Source organism: Hylobates moloch, unplaced genomic scaffold (genome assembly GCF_009828535.3).
Source record: "Hylobates moloch isolate HMO894 unplaced genomic scaffold, HMol_V3 SCAFFOLD_20, whole genome shotgun sequence".
NCBI lineage: Eukaryota > Metazoa > Chordata > Mammalia > Primates > Hylobatidae > Hylobates > Hylobates moloch.
In genome coordinates, this window is record NW_026652295.1 from 21,967,366 (window position 1) to 21,984,237 (window position 16,872).

Here is a 16,872-nt window from a genome sequence, read left to right on the forward strand (position 1 = left end):
AACTGAATGTTATTCTTTCATAAATGTACTTTGAATCTAGTCATTTCAAATTGCTGTGAGGTATAGATAATAAACCCCTGGTTTCTGACATTCTCTTCTATATAATTTAGTTGTTTGAGCTGTTATTTCTCATGTTTGCTTTACACATTTGTGACTTCTTTATCGATTTCATTTTTTTCAACATTTTGGTACACCAGACTTTATTACCTGAGAATAAGTTGAATTTTTCCCATATTTGCTAGAGTGAAATAAGAGTAAATTGCTGCAATATTCCCATTTCAATATGAGTATGTCCTTATGTTTTTTCAGTATGTTTAAATATTTCCTTAAACGTTTTAACCAGAGCTCTCTTTGGAGCATCTTTGACATACTGATATGTAGGAATCATTTTTCTTTTCAAGTTATACATAACAGTTTAAAATAATAAACATATATATGTAAAATTAACATTTTTCTTCAAAAGCAAAATTAGTAAGAGTGCACATGAGCAGAAATGAGAAGGAAAGGAGAAAGATACAATAATTCCACCTAAAATTATTTTCTGATATTATTGGAACTTTTTAAAAATGTAAAGCCGGCTAATTTGGCCTATTATATGCTACAATCTGTGAATTGCTAAGAAAGCTGGCATTTAGTCCCCTGATTAAATACAGGGATAAAGGGCTATGCTACCATGGTTCTACATAGACTAGAAGGACTACCATGGACCACAGAACATTGAAGGAAAAATAGGTGAAGAGAGGCAGTGAGGAGATAAGTTCCCTACCTTGCACCCTCTAAGAGTTCTCTTTAGACTTGTGGAAGAGAACAGCTCATACACATGCTGTGTGTAAATAACAAAAACATAAAAATGAAGAAAGGTCCTTGTAAGAAACCATTTTCATATGTCATCGTTTTTCTGCTTTGCACAGGCCAACACTTATAATGAGTATATTTCTGGGTAAAGCAAGCATGAAGAAAGACTACAATACAAATTCCATAAAAGGCTATAGAGTGTATGAAATTCATGACCAATATTGACTACACAAAAATCTTTAGTTTTGCGCCCAGATAATTTTTAGCATTTTAACTAAATACAGCTTAGCTCACACTAAGTGATTCTGCATGTCCTAGTTAAACTTAGGAACAACATGAAAACTAGTTAAGTGGGTTCCTACAAAACAGCGTAAAGAGAAAGTCCTCTCACTGATAACCAATTAATATATAAACACAAAACCCATATTTGTACTATCAAAATTACAAGTGATATTCAACAATCATTTTTTGCTGGGTGACGTTTCAATCACTGGCTAACTTCAAAATTTTAGTTTAAAGAAGGAGAAAGAGTTGTTTGGTCTAAAGAGGAGAGAGATTGTTTTATCAAAACCCCAAGTCATGCCTGTGAATAAAATGAGTAAATAAAATAAAATTTCTTGCTTCATTTGTGTGCTTTGTGTAAGTTAATAATGAAAAACTGGCTATACCCAGAATCTAGCAGATCTTAGTAATACGGTTATTAGTAATTAGTTGATAAATATTATATATTTATTCATGCCTATTGTCTTAAGCAAAAGTATCAGATTTCTTTTCAGATAAAAAAATGAATTCATTGTTTGGATTTTGAAACAGCAACGTAGCATAGCCTATAATTAATAAAGATGTTGAAAATTATAAGCAGATTCCAACATAAGCCATCCCTGTAACAAATGCAAAAACACATACATACTTTATAAATTATTCCATGTTCTTAAGTTCAAAAAATTAATACAAATTTATATGGTAGAATCAACACACATCTGTACTGTAGAAATTAAATTTTTTTGAATAATGTATTTAAAGTAACATTCTCAGAAATTTATACATTATAAAAAATAGCCACTGACTGACTTGTTTTAAACTATTCCAGTGATTACTGTACTTAAGAATTTATCCAAATGTTTTTTCGTATTACCATTTTCTGCTTAGGCATTGAATTACTGGTGCAATTATATGAAAAAATATACGCATATATGTATACATATATGAAAAAATTATATGAAAAAATATACAACTGGACTCTTGAAAGAAGTAACCATAGAATTTATACAGATAGCTAAAAGTAAAGATGGCCTTCTGGAATCTTCAAATAATCTCAACACTCTCCTGTTTCCTGTGTAGGACTGGGGACACTCAGAGGTCCTCAGGTTAGTGGCTTGTGTTTGTAGTGGGCGTGTCTAGATTCACAAAGCCCTAGTTGTCAGTCTGGGATGTCAGTGTTTAGAATGCAGCAAGTTTATAGAAAGACAAGCAGGAGGTGGGGTGGTCAGGGCATGAGGGTAATCAGAAGTTACGCCACTATCTCCAAACCCCTGGCTTTACGTAGTGAGAGGGATTAGTGATAGCACAACCCTATGGAAAATGTTTCTGGAAACAGAACCCTCAACTTGAGTCCCAATCCTATCTTTTATCTCACCCTATTCCTTACAGGTTCTGTAACTTTGGATAAGACTCTTAACCGCTCTAAATCTTATTTTACTTACTGTTAAAACAGGAATAATAGTTGTTGCCTTTTAGGGTTGTTGTAAGAATAATATAAAATTATAAATGTTTAGTTCAGTGTCAGTTGTAGAGTAAGGACTCAATAAATGGTAGCTATTACATTATAGCTATTTTATTTCCCTTTGTAGGCTATGTAAAGCACCTATTTACTTATTCAGAGGTATCTATGTCCAAAGTTTGGCTTGACATGATTTTCCGTGATTATTAGATAGCAGCATATTCACTATGGAGGGATTAACCAATAAATAACACCCAATTGACATTTGGGAAAATGTTGTGAAAATCACTGGAGGCTGAAATTTAGGGAAACATACCGAACACCACATTAACCATTATATATAAAATCATGTCATTAGGCCTTCAGGAAGGAGGAATGCTGCTGGTGTTGGACTTGAAGTGCAATTTTGATGCCATAAATACTAGGAACCTCCCTACAGGTGTACGATCAATTGAGTGGTGTAAGATGGGGCTTGAGGAAGACTTTCTTGATGGTTGTTTGATGGTCAGCAGAATCTAGGAGACTAAGAAATAAGAATCTCAAATTAAGAAGCTTACACAAGTAATAGAGTCTTATTTTCTGACATTATGGACCAAATTTTCCTTTAGGCTAGGCCAATTTAGGTCCTTAGAGATATTGACTTACAGAGATAATGGCCCTCTTGTGGATGCCAGGTATTAACAATGTGAATCTTTTGGGATTCTTCTGCATACCATGTATGGTCTCAGAGAAAGTCACGAACTACCAACAATTTTATAATTTTCTTGTGTATTTCTTTCCTTTTTTTATTATACTTTAAGTTCTGGGATACAAGTGCAGAACATGCAAGTTTGTTACATAGGTATACACGTGCCATGGTGGTTTGCTGCACCCATCAACCCATCATCTACATTAGGTATTCCTCCTAATGCTATCCCTCCCCTAGCCCCCCACCCCATGACAGGCCCCAGTGTGTGATGTTCTTGTGTATTTCTAAAGCACTAAACTTTTTTTTCTTGAGAAACCTGTTAGCTAGAATTTGTAAATTTTGCCAATGAAAGAACCAGGGAACCAAAGTATCCACACAGATTTACAAAGCAAATCTTTGCAAAGCTAAGCCTCATAACTTTTGAGCCACTGCTTTAATTCCCACGCTCATCACTTTGGTCATACAGACCCTTTTGAACAAAATGGAGCATACTCATATTTATAACCCATCACACCAACTTCTTGGAAATCCAAATAGAATTTGATGTACCTGTGTGTTTCCCAGAATTGCTTAGTGAGGCAGTTTCTGGCTATGACCAAAATTGAAAACATATAAGTATTCAAACAGGACCAAATGCTATTTCCACCCAACTTAGAGCAGCAAATGTTGGAAAGAATAGAAGACTCCTTTTGGATGTTTTCCCACTGGCTTCCAAAGACAGTGGATAAGCAATGTATGAATACCCAAACATTTGGATTTTTATCTTCATTAAATCCTTATACAAACTTTTAAATCCTGTCCACCACTCATTTATCTACACAATGTATTTGGAAACAATAAAGGAAAATCAATGAGGCATTTAGTTGGCAGGAGCATAGAACCTGAATTCAATGGTTGGCTTTGAAAAGCATGACTATAGCTGTGCTGCTGAGACATTCCACTGGGAAAGGAAACCTGATGATATTCCAGGAGAGTGTGTTGCATTTGGTGTCAGTGGAAATGGAAGGACTAAAGTTTGTGAGTGAATCTCTAGCAACACACCATTTCTCATCTTGAACTCAATCATCTGAGCTGATAAAACGGACGCCACACAAGCAATACAGGATGCTACGATTTGAGATTTACTTTGGGTACTCCATAATACATAGGGACCTGCCAACAGTATTTGGGGTAATTAGGAAGCCCAGTCTCTCTAATAACAGCATAGACATGTAAATAAAGTGACAGTGTAAAGCCTGTGGCAGTAATTTATTCAATTCACAAGTATGGTGAGAGAGACAGAGAGAAAGAGAGAGCTCTTGGTGTTGGATGCTAACATAAGAGAACCCAGAAGTAGACCCACAAGAAATGTACCTGATATTTTTCACACAGGTTCATAAGAAATTCAATGGAGGAGAGACTACTTTTTCAACCAATAGTGCTAAAGCACGTGGAGTTCAGAAGAAAGAAAAAAAAAAAAGACCTCAAATTAAACTCATACCTTATAAAAGGTTGATTCAAAATGGGTCATAGGCTTAAATTAAAAATGTAAAACTGTAATTTTTTTTAAGACAGGGTCTGGCTCCGTCCCCCAGGTTGCAGTGCAGTGGCGCGATCTCAGCTCACTGTTACCTCTGCCTCCCGGGCTCAAGCAGTCCTCCTGGCTCAGCCTCCTGAGTAGCTGGGACTACAGATGCCTGCCACTATGCCCAACTATTTTTTTTTTTTTTTTGTATTCTTTTGTAGAGGTGGAATTTTGCTATGTTGCCCAGGCTGGTCTGGAAATTCTGAGCTCAAGTGATCTTCCCACCTTGGCTTCTCAAAGTGTGTAAAACTTTTAGAGAAAAACAGAAGAAAATCTTTGAAACCTAGAGCTAAGCAATCAGTTTTCAGGCTTGACACCGAAAGTGTGATTCATAAGAGAAAATTTCATTAAATTAGAGATCATCGAATTTTTTGAGAAAAAAAACAAAAAAAAAACTAACTTTTGGATCGTGAAAGACGTTTTGAACAGGATGTAATAAAAGAATGGGTGGAAATATTTGGAAACCACATATACTACAAATGACTGCATATCTAGAATATACAAAGAACTCTCAAATCTAAATAGTAATGAACAAAAAATGTAATTAGAAAACATTTAAAAGGCATGAATAGATTATTTCACCTGAGAGGATGTATAATCTGCAACCAAGCACATAAGAAGATATTCAACATCATTAGCCATTAGAAAAATGCAATCTAAAACCACAATGAAATATAACCATGAGATATCAACATGACTAAAATTAAGAAAAATAGTGAAAATAGTAAATGCTGGTGAGGATGCAGAGAATCTCTCATGCATGGCTAATAGAAATGTCAAATGGTATAGTCACTTTAGAAGGAATATGAAAGTTTCTTACAAAACTACATATGTAACTACCATGTGACCAAGCAGTTGCATGCCTGGGCATTTCTCCCAGATAAATGAAAACTTATGTTCCACAAAAAATCTTTATGCAAATGTTTGAAGTGGCTCTATTCAAAATAACTCCAAACTGGAAACAACACAATTGTCCTGCCATGGGTGAATGGTTGAACAAACTGTGGTACTGTACCATGGAAAGATACCACCTTGCAGTCATGTGATAGGTGTCAGTCCAGCCTACACTGAAAGAGATAGATGAAATCAGCACCATTCTTTTGGAAATCAATCTGGCTGCATCACGTAAGTTCACAATACACACATCACATAACTGTACTATTCTACTGGTAGATGTTCTTTCTGTTCAAACCCTAACACATGTTCATAGAAAGTCATACAATAATGCTTATTGCAGTGTTGTGTGTGATAGCAAACAAAAACTAAAACCGATTTTAAAAAGGAAATGAATGAACTAGATCTACGAGTGTTATCACGTAAAAATTTCAAGAACACAAAATTGAATAAGAAAAGTCAATTGCCAAAAGAGATATACAATAAGATGCCAAATGCGTATAATGATCAACACTCAGAATCATGTGGCTATATAAATAGATGCTAGATTGACTGAGTAAAAGATAGAGTCTGAGCACAGAAAAATGGATGGGAATGATACGCAGCAACTTCAAAATAGTTTGTCTAGGGAACAAGAGATTAGAAAAATAGGGAGTAAGGCTGTAGCTAATTCTATAATGTTTTATGTCTTTTAAGAAAGATCTAAAGCAAATAATTCAAACCATGTTAATATCTGCATAATCTCAGTGGTAGGTACATAGATATCTGTGACTTTGTTTTTATGTATTGAAAATATTTAACAATTTTAAAAGAAAGAAATAAAAAGCAGGCAAGCAGGAAAGAAAGAGGCAATTTGCTGGTAGAAGTTTTATAAGTAGTAAACCTGTACCTTCCCCATCGCAGTTTTATTTTATCCTTCTATCTCCTGAAGCAGTAATCTGGAGAATAAAATGTTTCTCTGTGAGATTTCAATGAAGGAGGAGGAAGGCGACAAGTCTTCAAAGTGACAGGTTGGGGTGGGGTAGGGGGAGGCGACATCTCTCAAGCCTCCTTCGTTGTAGCTGCACCCCTAGGTCAGGACAGCTGGGATATTGCTGGCATTTTTAGCAGAAGTCACCTTGGCAGGCTCGTAAGAACAGTTCCCTCTGATTGGCAAACATATTCAAGAGTGCTCACACCTGCCCGTTCAGGTCTTTTCCTTATGGGCTTGTGAAGGTCAGCAGGATGGGAGAGTACTCATCTCTTCCCAACCTTGACAGCTTGTAGAAACATGCCAAGTGTGGTCATCAACATGTTCTTTAAACCACCACAAAGTCCTGACACAAATGATAGCTTTTTCTTCTCCTTGGTGATTACTCATCAAAATATTGTATATAAAATAATTAAGTTCTCACATAATTTCCAGACTATTTTGTGAACTTAGGCCCTGGTTGCCTTTTTTTTTTCTTTTTTGCCTTCCAAACTGTTCTTACTGTTCTTGTTTCCATTGCCCACTTCTATTCCCAAACAGCAAACAGAGACTTTAGCTGGGTTGTAGAACATTTCCTTTTGGAATACATGAGAAAACATTTCTAAATCTGCCACTAGGTCTCTCAGCTTAGGCAGATCCTCAAATTAATTAACCCTTACTTGTTCCATCTATATAATTCATTATAAAATAGATCTATAAAACAGACTATAAATGCAATTGTTTTCGATGAAGGTTAAACAAAGTAAGTTAATACCAAATACCGAAATTATGTACCTATCTATATATTTGTCATTAATTATGAGAGTAATTACAATCCTATCTCTCAGAAACATCATGACCTTAAATAAAAACAACATTGCAAACAAAGGAGTCAGAATGTCTACTGGAGTAAGAGAAATTTTGATTTAAAAAAGCAATTTTCCACTAAAAAAACAACAAGAACATTCTAGAAAGTATTTTGAAATGCACTTGAGAAGCTTGAATCCAAAGCAAATCGGTAAAATCATGGTTGAAGCATAATCTCTGGAACCAGACCAATTGGGCTGGGATGCTCGTTCAATATTTATTTGTTACACAATCTTGAGCCTCAGTTTACTATCCTGTGCCTCAGTTTCCTCATAGAGTTGTTGAGAGGCTTAAATACATGAAGTCCTTAGAATAGCACCTGGCACATACACAATGTATTGGTCTTTTTGATATGTCAGCTTGACTAAGCTGCAATCTCTAGTTGTTCGATCAAACACTAATCTAGGTGTTGCTGTGAAGGGCCTTTGTAGATGTGATTAAAGTCCATAATAAGTTGATTTTTAAGTAAGGGAGATAGTCCTAGACAACCTGGTGAGTTTGATTTGATCAGTTGAAAGGCCTTAGAAGCAGAACCGACGATTCTCTGAAACAGAAGAAATTCTACCTGTGGATAGCAACTTCTGCTCATGGCTGAGTTCCAGCCTGCCCTCCCTGATGGCCTGCCCTGTGGATTTTTGAAATTGCCGCCATCACATAAGCCAGTATTTTGCAACAAATCTCTCACTCTATATGTCTTCTTTGCTTCTCTGGTTGAATGCTGACTGACACACGCATATAGCACTGTAAAATACAGCACTAAAAAAATTATGATTATTTTAGGTGAGCACTTCACCTGGGTTAACAGCAGAGCAGATAAGGCCTAAAGTCTGCTCAGGAATAGGAAGGTGCACACAAACATATTTGAAGGGAAGCAAGTTCCTAGTCACTGAGAGAGCCAATGAGCAGTTTCTTAAATTCTTATCCCACCATGAGACCAAGGGTTGGGCATCTTCCTCCCTCAGTCAGTACTGGCCTCACCCCGACCCATCCTTCCCATATGACAAGAAACTCTGGGGGCAATGAATCATTCCTCACAAGACCTCAGGAGTTATCTTTGTGCCTTTAAAAATTGTAGTATAGTTTTCAACAAACTACAAAATGTTTTTTTTTCTATTTAACACACCTGATTTAATTGTAAAGGCCTTGATTTTTTTTTTTTTTTAGACAGAGTCTTGCTCTCTTGTCCAGGCTGGAGGGCAGTGGTGCGATCTTGGCTCACTACAACCTCCACCTCCTGGGTTCAAGCAATTCTTCTGCCTCAGTTTCCCAAGTAGCTGGGATTACAGGCACCCACCACCAGCCTGGCTAATTTTTGTATTTTTAGTACAGACGGGGTTTCTCCATGTTGGCCAGGCTGGTCTCGACCTCCTGACCTCAGGTGATCCGCCCGCCTCGGCCTCCCGAAGTGCTAGGATTACAGGCATGAGCCACCCATGCCCAGCCGTTTGAAATTCTTGAGAAAAAATTCCATCTTATCTCCTCATACAGAGTGGATTTTTTTTTTTTTATGATTGGGGCATGGTCATAAAACCTGGTTGGTGTGGGGCTCTGTCTGCCAGGGTATGCTTGATTACTTAGAATTTGAAGAGTGGATAATTCTTGAATCCACCAGGATGGTTGAAAAATGTACTCTACGATTACAGAAAAGAGGATTCTTCTAATATGGGGTCATTTTCTAAGTTGGTCACAAATGTGACAGCGTGGAACTATGGTTTGACAGCTGGCTTAATTTTGCTCAGCACTGTGTGTGTGTGTGTGTGTGTGTGTGTGTGTGTGTGTGTGTGTAGTAAGCATATTCTGTTCTCTGTTAAGGATCATTTCCTTTCTTTCCACTTGATTTTCTTTGACCTGCTCAGAACATCTTTACATTAATGTATTTTTCCCATTAATAGCAGTTGCTGACAATTGACTCAAAGCAATTCCTCCATAGAGGCAAGTGGGGAAAGAAGGTGAACTCTTGAGCTTTCCCCAAGGCCTACACTTAGATTTGTGCAAATGGATTAATGAAATACATGAATACTTTCTCCTTTGTGCCTATATTTTACTCACATTGTTAAACTCTATTTTGAATGAAAGAGATTGAACTACAATGAAGTATTAAAGATAGCAACATTCAGTGGTATAGATTACACCTAGAAATAAAGTAAATCTGTACTTGTAAGTATTATCATTTGCATCAATCTTAGGCCAAATGATAAAATCCTGCTCTTTCTGGGATCAATCCTTCGAGGTTCTCCACCCTTCCAGTCTTACAAATTTTCTCGTCTATGGGCACTTTACCCCAGGAAATGATCTGAAATAATCAGTTCCAAGGCATTTATGCAATACCGTCAATTAATCACTGTTAAGAGTTGGGGAGAAGCAATTTTTAAGTCTTCCCTTTGATTGTATAAAGAGTTTCACAACATTAGTTTAAGTGTGTAGTATAAGGAGGTAGTCGGAAGAGAAGCCCTTTATTTTTCAGGCAGGTTAAAGATTATTCCCAGCCCCTTGGGTGCAGCAGCTATATTGACACAGAGAAACACAAAGCGAGGATGAATAGCCTGGATTCAAGTCATGTATTGACAATAAATGTATGCCTCTGAGTAAGTCATTTCACTCTCTGAGCTTCAGGTTCAGGTTCACGATCTGTAAAATAGTTGTCATGTACCTACTTTACAGGGTTATGTTGAAATTTAAAAATAATTGCTTACTTTACAATTCTTTGTAAGTTGTAAGCTCTCTGTAAATACAAAGACCTATTTTTCTATCTGTAAACACATTGACATCTCCTCCCAGGATGCCTCTGCTTCCAGCCAAGAGCTCACTATCCAAAAGACTAGAAATCAGAAAAGCTGTGGCTTATCAAGTCCTTACTAAGTGTCAGGTTCTGTTCTGAACACTTCAGTGGAATAACTCATTTAATCAGCACAACAACCTTACCAGGTAGGTAATATCAGTATCATCATCATCTGCATTTTTCAGAGAAGGAAACAGAAGCATGGAAAGATTAAGTAATATACCTATGTTTACATAGCTTGGAAGTTATGGCACTGGAATTTGAATCCAGGTGTGCTGGTGTGAGAGCAGAGCTGTAACAACTCCACTCTACCATGATAAGTATAAATCAAATAATCCTATGATTTAATAATTCTGCTGTAGAAAATAAGAAAAGTAAGAAGGATAGATAAAACTAGATAAAGGTGGAAGTAACTTGGGAGATAGGCTGGGCATAAAGTGAGCAGATCCTATGTGTTCAGAAGATGGAGAGGATGGAATGGAAGGGCCAAGTGGGCAATGAATATTCCTGAGGTTTACCTGAGCCATTTGTGGGTGACACCCATTCTGGCCCATATATCCTCTGTCTGGAAATACAGATAAAACTGTAGCTGCTCATCAGGCTAACTGGCAAGCTACAGGTATTGGCCAGCTAGAGTTACCCTGTGTGCTTCAGAGAGTGCAACTGTGTGTTGACTCCAGGTGTCTTCCATCTGCTGAGACCCCTGGCTCAAATTTCTGCTCTGACCTTTACAATTCCAACACCCGCAGGGAATTCTGATATGGTACAGGGATGGGACATATGAACATTGTGTACCCCAGGTTTCAGGAAATGTTGTCCTCCCACCCCACTAGAATGTTACCCCTAGATTACTAGCACCCTATTTCTTCTCCTTACTGTTACTGTATTTTAAAAATTAATTTAATAACCAGTGTGATATATTGCTCTGTGAACCTGTCTGTTCTGTGACCTCTGGGATAGCTTAAATGTTGGCATACTTGGCAGTTACTTAGAAGTTCATTTTCCTCAGGATGCCCTAAATTTCACTGTACTCAATAATTTCAAATTATCCTACACCAAGCTACTAATAAGTAGTAAAAAATATTTAATTTTTATAACCTCCATTCCTTTAGCCACTTTGGTGACATTGAAAGTGAAGCTAGTAATGATTGTGATGACCATGAAAGTCATCATAATGGTGTGATGGTTTTTCATGTTTTTTGCATATATGGTACCCCAGAACATTGCTGGGTTGCTTGCATGCCCCATTTCATTTTATCCTTGCAACAATCTCCTTAGCTGCTTATCATTAGTATCCTGATTTTGAAGATGGAGAACATCAAAATAGTTGAGTAGTTGGCCCAATGCCATACATGCATTTCATGGCTGAACAGGAAGTCAAACCTGGTCTGACTCCAGAGTTGCCCATTTAGTCATTGGTCAGTGGTATTAATACATTTAAGCTCCCCATATCAAGTGCACACTTACAGAAAAAGATCAATATGAGAAGGACTTGGAGACCCCACAAGTTGAAACAATGGCCTTTGGTAAACAACAGTTGACAGTATACATGTACGTATCTGAGCACTTGAAAATATATGTACCTGAAAACCTAGAAAGAAAATAAATTTTAAGTAACTCTTTGAAAGCACCATTTAAAAACAGGTACATTTTGTCTACTCGCTGCTGAAAGCAACAACCTCCAGAAGGGAAAACAAGGGACCATGAAAAAGATCTTTCAATTTTTATTTTCACAATTCTGCATTCTATACAAGGCTATATAATTTGATGTCCTTTTAGAAACAATAAACAGAGGGAAAGAAATATCATTTACATCTCCAAATATGTTGCTGGTGGACCAGGGCAGATTTTCATGTATCTGAGGAAGCTTAAGCTTCAGAGATCCTTCCAAGAACTTGTACTTATTATAATTTTGGATTTGTCATTTTGTATAAGCTTCTGGCCCCACAAAAAAATGTAATTGCCCTATGAAGACATAGTTGGTAACAAAAAAAATACCAAAATATAAACAATTCAGTTAGAGTATCTTGCTTAGTATTGCCATCAAACAGTGCTATGAGACAATGCCAGCACATTTAAAATTCTTTTAAAATATCTTGAAATATAGCTGAAAATAACTTTAAAAATGATTTTTAAACATTTAATTTATTTTAGTAATTTTGGATAAATATTAAAAGCGGCATATTTCCTATTCTTTGTTTTCTTTCTCTGCTCTTTTGATTCCTTTTTCCTCCAAATGCATCTGCTTTTTCATAGAAGGCAGAAAAGATGGCAAGGCAATTTCAGCAGGGAATTTTATGCAGATGCAGTATTTATGATGGTTGTCCTGGGGAGAGTCTGTGATTAATGATCACATATAACCTGGTTCAATATATATATTTTTAAAGTAGGCTTCCTTATTGGCAGCAATGTACTACAAAGTGGACTAGATATCGAAAGATCTCTTAATTTGAGGACATAGACCAGTTGGGTACTGTTTATAAACTTTAAGATCAATGGTTTTGAAGGTCATGTGTGGTACACATTTATTTAGCCTGCCAGTAGCAAGTCTACTTCCTGGATATGTTAACAAAATTGCTAACATTAACTATTTTGTTTACCCGGCATTTGGAAGCTACTTATTTTTCCAAACAATGAGTTTTAAGACAGATTCATCATACCTACCTAGATTGTAGGGACACTCAACCACAGTAGTCCACTGGCTTTCAGTTTCTTCACTCTAGAAATTAGCCAGGAACTCATGTAATTGAGAAGATAATTATGCATAAGAAGCAGCAACAGGAACAACCATAGCAATAGGAGACCCCCCAAAGTGAGGTTATTAGAGAAGCGCATTAGACTCACACCTCCTCAGAATATCTTTTAATTTTATGTTTTGTTTGATTTTTGTTTCAGATTCCTTCCACTGCAGGTTTTTTGCCTGCCTTTGGGCGGCCTCAAGCTAGTGGTTCTATACTCTGGTTGCACTTTAGAAATACCTGGGAGAGCTTTTAAAAAATGCTTTAGCAGGGCCATGTGTCTAGAGATTTTGTCCAATTGGTAGAGTCCAAGCATTAGTATTTCTAAACGGCTTTGCAGAGGATTATGATGTGTAGCAGGGTTGAGGTCACTCCTCTGAGCCATGACTAACATTACACTGCTCTTCCAACAACGTTCTGCAGTGTATTTCTCCCCTTGGGTGGCCCTTATCCTCTCCTCTCCCTTCACTCTTCCTTTCAGTAACCCTCTCTTACGCTCTATTTCATCATCACTCAAGAAACATTTATTACATGCACACATATGTTTATTGCAGCACTGTTCACAATAGCAAAGACTTGGAACCAACCCCAAAGCCCATCAATGATAGACTAGATAAAGAAAATGTGGCACATATACACCATGGAATACTATGCAGCCATAAAAAAGGATGAGTTCATGTCCTTTGCAGGGACATGGATGAAGCTGGAAACCATCATTCTCAGCAAATTAACACAAGAATAGAAAACCAAACACCGCATGTTCTCACTCGTAAGTGGGAGTTGAACAATGAGAACCCGTGGACACAGAGAGGGGAAGATCACACACCAGGGCCTGTCGGAGGGTAGGGGGCTAGGGGAGGGGTAGCATTAGGAGAAGTACCTAATGTAGATGACGGGTTGATGGGTGCAGCAAACCACCATGACACGTGTATGCCTAGGTAACAAACCTGCATGTTCTGCACATGTATCCCAGAACTTAAAGTATAATTTAAAAAAATTTCCAAAAGTGAAAACAATAATAATAATAATAATAATAAAAGGCCTAGAGAACAACAACAACAAAAGAAACATTTATTACGTATTTTAAAACTATCTGACACTGGACTAACATTGGGGATATAAATAAATAAATAAAAATAATGATAATGGAAATACAGGCACTGTCTTTGAAGCGTCAGAGTTCATCAAGTAGGTGATTAGAAGCCAACCATCCTGATTTGTGTGGGGCTGGGAGTGCATTTGTGGGGAGTACCATAGATGTGGAACTTTCAGGGCTAAAACCAGGAAAGCCCTGGGAACACTGGGCCAAGTTGCTCACCCTAACTAGGAAACAATGAGGAATGGAAGAACTCTGTCTGGAGGGCTGAGGAAAGATTATGAATGTGGCTGTACAAACCCAGTTGAGCTCCTGTCTTGAAACATGAATAGGTGCAGTATTTGCTTTGTACATTAGAGTGGAAGAATGAAAGGCATTAAAAATGCCCATAGTGGGAATGGCAGCATTGAAGATGTTCATATTTTTATAATTACTTAAATTTTTCCCGGTTGAGAAGTCTAACTTTTTAACTCAGTATTTTCAAAACCTCTGTGTTGCCATGGAATTTGTTCACCCAAGGTTTTTAAATATCTCCTAGACCCACTATTTTGGGAAATGCTGGAGAAGGGTAGTTCATAGAAATGAGAATGGAGAAAGGGCAGGGATAGGCTGGGGACAGGAGTTAGAAGGACATACTAAGAAGTTTGACATTTTTCTTATGGGTAATGAGGAGTTTTGAGCTTTTAAATGGGAAAATAGCCTCGAAAGTGTTCAGTTTTAAAACCTAAAACTCTTTCTTCAAAGTTTTTTTTTTTTTTTTTTTTTTAACTTCCCTTAAGATGCCTGTTCACTGTGGGTCTCTTATAGATGGTTAGCCTTGATTGGGGTTTACCACGGCTTTGGGTTGGATTCTCAAGCAACCTGAGCCTGGGAAGAAGCAGTTTTGGAAAGGTCCTTCCTATGGCTTTCTGCACAGGGAACTGGAGGAGAAAGAGACTGGGGGAAAAATAAAGAAGTTAGTAGGTGGTCAGTTTACCTGTGTGAAAAATGATAAGGGATGAACTAAGATACTGGTTGCAAATAGAAAGGAGATAAAGTTTCAGAGATTTATATCAAGGGTACTATTAACAATAAAAGGGAAGTAATAATGTTTGTTTTTAAATCCCCTGGCTTCAAAGTAGAAGGTAGAAGAGAAGATTTGAAATTTTCCCAACACAAAGATACAACAAATATTTGAGGTGAGGGATATCCTAATTACCCCAATTTGATCACTACACATTGTATACATGTAGGAAATATCACATGTACCCCATTAATGTCTACAACAATTATGTATAAATTTAAAAATAATAACAAAGAAAAGATTTATAAATAGGCATGTATTCGTAGTCAATTTATTTCTATTGCTGAGTAGTATTCCATTATGAGGTTTTACTACAATTTGTTTATCCATTCACCAGCTGATGGATATTTGGATGTTCCCAGGTTTCAGCAATTATGCATAAGGCTACAATACATATTAAAAAAAGATGAATAAATTCTCTGTCTTCAAACTCATAGAGGGTAGGAGTCCAAATAAAAACCCAACAGCCAGTTAAATTTAATTTCAAATGAACAACAAAATGTTTGAGTATGTAAGCATGTCTTAGGCAATATTTTTTTCTAAATCCTAAAAGAGGATGAATTCACATTTTAAATTTCCATCTCATCTGATGGAGAGATAATGACTCTCCAGAAAGATATGCTTCCTCCCTAAAAAAGGGTTGTGTCAACATGAGATACAGTGCAGTCCGCGCTCTGAGTAACAGGTGCTTCAAATGAGCTACACAGGCCTCTGTTGGTGGACAGAGATAATAAAGTGAACTTACTAGTTGCTATAATCATTTATGAGGTTTTTGCTATGAACAATCTTGTAGATCCAAACTTTTATTAGTTGCATCAAACAGGAGAATCACCTCATCCCAGACATATTATTCCAACAGTGGTATGCTATAAATAATACGCTAACATGGAGACCTGGCAATTGCATGTATATCTAGTGAAATCTGGGGGGAAATTCAGAAAACATTACTTTCGGTGAATTTTCAAGTATTGGCTGTTTGTAATTCAAGCTATTTTAAATTAAAAGTATGGCCAAGGAATGTACGGGTACTCGGTGACTATTTTAGAGTTGGAGTCTACTCCTAGCATGTCTATTTTCCTTTCAATTGATGATTCCCCTCAGAGTACATATGCTGGGGCATGCAGTTAGGGGAGGCTGAGTCCCTGGCATGCTGATGACTAGACCATGATAGGGACACAATGTTCTGACATAGATCTTTGTGGTAGTTTGCCAACAGCCTCTCGTTCTTCTCGTGTCCCTGTGTATTAGACTTTATTCCCTTACCCAACCAGGAGGGAACCTATTAATTTACCCTTTGAATATGAAGTACCTGTGACTGGCTTCCATTGATAGACTGTATGGAGAGTGAAATTGCATGAGTTCTAGAGCTTAAGCCTGAAGACCCCATGTGGCTTCTGCCCTTATCCTTCCATACCTGTGGCTGAGTTGTCAAAAATATCTGTTCTGAAAAGGGACAGGCCCATGGCTGGGAACTTTCTGTTTGGAAAACCTATAGTGGGAGGGCTCCAAGGGTACAATATGGGAAAATGTGACTGTTAACTCAGAAGTTTAGGCTACAGGGTGAAACACCACTTATATAGAAGGAGACCAGCATTCTAAGTGGTTTTATTGAATACACTAAAATAATCTTTCTCAAACATAGTATTGAGATGCTATTCCTTTGCTTTAGATATTTCAATAACCAGCTCCACCCCTAATATTTGCAAGGGTTTGGGCCAA